The following is a 6,000-nucleotide window of genomic DNA, read 5'->3' on the forward strand; positions in this document are numbered from 1 at the left end:
TTCCTTCTTGCTACGCATGCGGTTTCTCAGCCCCTTGGCCTTGCAGGTGTTCTTCACACCAGCCACAGCCTGTAGTTACAGTGAGGCCACTCAGACTGGATTGCTCACAACGTGTCCGTTGTTTTCTAACCATTCCACAAATCCCTCTTTTTGTTTTTGAGCAATCCAGACCCCTTTTATTGTTCGGTCCATCGTTTTCACAAAACACTTCCACACACAGCTTAACATCATTAAAAGATTACAATGACAAAACTGTTATTCCATATAAACCCAAATCCTTTACCCATCTAGTAACTGGTAACCTTTTAGCTAAAAGAATAGGCTAAAAGAAAAGGCTAAAAGAATACAGCAGTTACAATTACTAGTTAAAAGAGTAGGCTAATTTCACTACCATTATCATTAATGGATATGACTAAATACTACAAAATAAACAGTGAGGAAAATACAGAGTAGCGCACTTAATTAATAGGAGTACTACAATTCAGATCCGCAATTGCTAGAGAACCCTGGATGCAGCGAGAATTCAGAGCGCCCTTCCTCACAAACTGGAAACCCTACGCGATGCGTCCATCCGTAGGTGAGGCATCCAACGTCGCTGCAAGCAGGTCCGGCCTCTAAATCAACAGGCCAAAATAACTGGCAACTTTCTTTGAGCGGAAACATCTGATTTCATCCTCCTGTTGGGTTCCACCTGGAGCCTGGCCAGCACTCCAGGGGGAAAACCAAGGGAGTTTCTAATAAGGTTAAACACTTGAGTTCTTAATTCTTAATATTCCTAAACAAAGGAAGTTGAATACACACATTCTTACAGCATTTCATCCTTATTAATAACTACATTCCATCTAAACTACATTTTGCACAAGTGACTAGTAAGCCTAGATATCTCATTAAGGAGCTGCAATTACTGTTAGCATTTTCTCTTAAAAGAATTGGCAGCTGTAGTGTGGTTTGTTCTGTTGCAGCAGCAAACATTACCCAGACATTCTGCTGAATGATCAGTCGAAGAGACCGCAAACTGTCGGCACAGGGGCACCCACAGCACCCACAGCTGGATCCTGAGTGCTGGCTGCCTCTCACCCTCAGGTTGGTTGCACACACCTTGCCGGTAACCACCAGGGACTGTGACCTGTGGAGACACCAGCATCACCTCTTCCCCGGGTTATTAAAGGAACTGGTCCTTCCCAGTTACCCCTGTCTAGGCTTTTGTTAACGCTTGAGCTTTGCTCTGGACTTCTTGTTGATCTGGTATCTGTGATGAGAAATGACACACTATGGTGGCACCTGTGAGACGGGAATGTTTAAAAGTTCATGACATATAACGCCTTCTTTAGCCTTTCGTCAGGTGTAGACTGATACTGTGCATCTCCCCTTTTTTGTTGCTGTAACAGACGCTTTAGCTTTAGTGAGAGTACACTTTACTAGAAGTCAATCTTGTGTCACTGTCTGAGCCCAAAATATTTAAGGGGTACCTGCTGAACCAAATCCTGAGTCATTGCTTCTTCTTGGTGTACTATTAGGGGGAGCCGCAGTAAAATAAGCCAGCTGAACAATTTTTGACCCTTTTGTTACAGAACACAGGGGTTCAGGCCATAATTCTGATTTTCTTCTTCATAATCAGCATCTACGACCCCTGGTAAAACAAACAACCCCTGTAAGACTGTAGATGATCTTTTGACAATATTTCCGTCAGGCAGATGGTTCAGAGATGCACTCTCCCCGCAGAGCACGCACCCAAATTCAGGACAACAACGAACACAGAATTACTGCCTCCCGTTAGAGGAGGTATTTTACATGTAACACTGAGAACACTGAGCCCAAACAGACAGCAGCACCGATGACTCTGCAGCTGCAGCCGGGCCGCGTCTCACACACACACACACAATCACACACCCACACAAAGAAGTTTCCCACACTCGTTACTGACACAACATAGAATGACAAATATTACAAATACGAAGACTCCATTAAGAACATATAAAGCCAGTGCTGCATGACAGCGTCAGCGCCTTCTCTGTGAAAAAACTTGCTGCTTTTGTCGGGGAGGGGTGGGGGGTGAGCACATGGTGCTGGGCTCGGCCGCAGGCGGTCACTCCGCGGCGGGGGGGACTCAGGGAGGCCCCAGGCCGCCGCCGCCAACTCCATACTCAGCACTCCACCCACTGCCAGACCCGATGCCGCCTCATTCTCCTTCCCGAGGGCATCAGGTGCACTTCTGGTGTTCTCAGCTCCCGGCCACGCAGATTTCGGTTTCGCCCCCGATGCCATTCGCTGACCCAGCGGCGCAACCGGCAAAGTAAACAGGGTTTTTCTGAGCTAACGCGACGAGAGCCGCTAGGGGCGCAGGCATCGGACGTGGATTGTCAGAACGAGATGCTGCTCCGATCGCTGCAAAGGCAGAAGCATCCGCAGCACGCTCGCTGCTCAGCTCTTGCAAAGTCTCTCGGATTTGTTTCCAGAGTGTGCTATAGCTGCTCACTGCTTTTGCTGACCTTCCTCCATCACTGATCGAATCCCAAAGCTGTTTCCCTATAGATTCCCAAGTAGATACAAGTCCCTTTTCTCAGCTCCACCTTAAACTTTCCAGAGTGAATTTATATTTTTTTCCCCCTCACAGAGAGGACACACTGGAGGAGTTTCACCACTGCCTGTTTGTCCTTGGCAAGGGCAGCCCCGTTCCTCCCCGGCCGCCGCCTCTTGCGGATCTGTTATCTTCAAACTCTCTATCTCTCCCTTTTAAGTTACAGTGTGCTGCTTCTCACCTTCAGACACCGGGGCAGTGCCTGGATATGTCGACCGGCTTTCTCCCCCTCAGACTGCACTCCGACGAGTCCTCCTCAGTGAAGACTTTGTGCCAATCTTGAGGCCCCCACCCAGGGACGCCACTTGCAGGAGAGCTGAGCACGCACACGACCAATGTGATCAAGCAATGCCCGTTTATTACAACTCAGAAAGCCCTTTTATAATGTTCTCCCGCACACGTGAGTAACATGCAGTACAAGTCCTCAAGACTGGACAGTTAACTTAGCCCGCGCTTTAAACCTCCTTATGATTGGATAAAAAGTGCCACATCAGCCTTGCCAGGCTTCCCGCCTTTTGGAACTTCCTCTTCCGTCCCAGCCCCTTCTGGGGGTTGTTTGTCTCGTCGAGTTTCTCCCCCCTCATTCAGGGTCACATTCTTATCGCATTCTTGCTCGGCTGAGGCTCTTATCAGTCTTGTTCTCAGGCAGGATTGCTCACATGGCCATTCTCTCGCAGAAAGCCCTCTAGAATCCCGACACGATCTGACTAAAAGTTTACCAATTATTGAATGGTTAAAAGATTTGTTTTTTACATGGACTAACAGTTTAAATTGTCATTATAGTCCGTTTAATGATGTTAAACTGTGTGTGGAATGGCTGGAAAGCAACGGGCACAGTATGAGCGATCCAGACCGAGTGGCCTCACTGTAACAGGCCGTGGCTGTAGTGAAGAACACCTGCAAGGCCAAGGGGCTGAGAAACTGCGTATGTAGCAGAAAGATAAGGAAGCTGCTCTATGGAAAACAAGGTGTTTGCCTGGCAGGAGAACGGCTCGTGGGCACCACACCAGGACCAATCATAGAGGGTGAAAGGGTGCATGGACAAGCAGGTTTAGCCTATGAACAATCAAGTAGCTGCACGTGTGCTTTATGGTAGTCTATAAATTGCTGTGTATCCTTTAATAAAATGGCATTGTGGAGGCCTGGGCAGATTGTCACTGCATCTCTCTTACCCCCCCGGGAGTAGGGGTTGTAAAAGCCCTCTCCACCTTGAACAAAATAGCCTGTTGGAGTGTAAAACAATTTAACTTACCATCTAATATAGTAAGTAATTTGTTGACAGATGAAGGTAGTATAAGGCATGCTGCTTTGCAGAATAAAGCGACTATAGATTGTTACTGGCACCAGAACATGGATGTGAAGAATTTGTGGGTATGTGCTGTGTGAATCTTTCTGACCCCTCTCAATTTATCTCTCGGCATTGTTACTAACTGCAAAACAATGTGCATAGTGGGATTATTGCTGTCTTGTGTGGTAAATAGCATAGAGGCCTTAATAAAAAGAAAAGGGGGAATTGTGGGTGCGTATGCCGGGTCGCAAACCGTCTGCGTCACTGATAATGTAAAAGTGTCATCATCATTCAAGTTGCAAGATTAACAATGTCTAAACTAATGACACACTTGTGTGAGAAGACTAACGGCGTCTAGATTAAGGACGGCTAAAACTGAAAGAATTTTTGCTCATTAGGGAAGAAACTGATAAGAAAGGAATCTGTAGAATAACAAAGCAGAAATTTATCTACCGGTTGTGCACGCTTGGTAGCGCTTGTTGAAAGTGCTGAGAGGAACGAGTTTTTGAAATGAGCATGCGCCAGAGCAACACGCGGATTTGCTGTCACAGGAATATATAAGGACTTGTTTTTCTAACAAAGATCGGAGCTTGACTGTTAACCATATTGGTGTGTGTCTTGTCTCACAGCCTCGTCCTGCAACTAAGGGGGTTCCTGCTACAAACCACCAGGTCCGTGTAGCATATATCATAAACCATTAACAATTTGCCATAAGTTCAAAACCAGTATATCCACAATTCGTGCACTATACAATAAACTGCGAACTCGAGGCTATCCCGGATTTATAGCCACCCTAAAACCTGTGAGATCGAGGTGGCTATCCCAGATTTATAGCCACCCTTCCATAAGCCTGGAAAAATAGAGTAAGATCTTACAGGTGATGGTGATTACCAGTGCCCTACCCAAATGCAAACTGCCTCTTATATACCAGTCATCGGTAGTTTGCCCCAAGAGACCTTACACCTTTCTCGCGGCTTTCCATAACCAGAACCAAATGGGTGTACCCCTTCCTCGGGACTGAGCCGTGCGCCAGACGTCTCTGCGCGTCTTACCAGCAGCCCGTCACCCTTAAACATACCTCTGTCCGCGAACCAGATGGTCCTTGTCTGCTCCCGCAGTGGACAGCTGGGAGCGGAGTTCCTCCGAGAAGAGCTCGGGGTGCACCTAGGACGTCCACCCTCCAGCAGTGTCCCGGCAGCCGAGTAGAGAGGGTCCCATCTGGGTCGCCAAGATGACCCGCGGAAGCAAGACTCTACACACCGTGGAGTTTTAAAGTGGGTATGTTTATTCAGCGCTGGGCGCATGGGGGATTGCTCCACCACAAACATGCGCACCTTCCGTGTCTTTTCGTCTTGCTTATATGCTACAAAGTGTTGCATATTAATGAGACACCTATACATATTCATAACCTATCCCCGCCTACCCCGCTTCATATTCTAATGAAGTTTCTCCCCACTTGCGTCTGTGAAGTAACCTTCAACAGTTCTGGGCAGTGGTTGCAGGGTCCTGGGCGGTGGTCGCAGGGATGAAGTATCTCCTCTTCCTTGCTGTTGAGCTTTTCACCCCAAGGCTCTGTGCAGCCTCCGTAGTTCTCTGACATGTCTCTGCATGCCTCTCCAACTACGGCTAATTGCTTAGTTATGATCTATTCCCCATTTCAACCAGGCAAAGCACCACCCCAGGCTGGATCGCCTTGCGATCGCTGCTGAAATACCTGCTTTGGGCCTCTCCTCTTTCTGGAAGAAGCCATTTTGTGCTTCCCTGCTCCTCCTGGCCTGGCCTGGGGCTGGGCCGGCTCAGTGCACACACCTGCCTGGGGCACAGCAGCGGTGCAAGGGGAGGCTTGCCGAAGGCCACCCATCGCCTGGGGGGTGCTTTTTGCCTGGGGACTGCTCTGCGGAGTGCCCCTGGCAAGGGCACCTCGGCGGCATCCCTCTGAGTAGGGACCCATCAGCTTGCACAGGAATTTCTCAGTCTGTGCCTAGTGACTCGTAGCCAGAGCGCACAGGAGAACTGTAGCTGCATTTCAAAAGACCAGATGCTCTGCTGTTTCCTTCCCACCACAGATTCGCCATCGCCCCAGCCTTGGCCTGCTGGTGACCTGCCTGGACGCTCTCCCGGCTGCTCTTTGGTA

Source organism: Athene noctua, unplaced genomic scaffold (genome assembly GCF_965140245.1).
Source record: "Athene noctua unplaced genomic scaffold, bAthNoc1.hap1.1 HAP1_HAP1_scaffold_36, whole genome shotgun sequence".
NCBI lineage: Eukaryota > Metazoa > Chordata > Aves > Strigiformes > Strigidae > Athene > Athene noctua.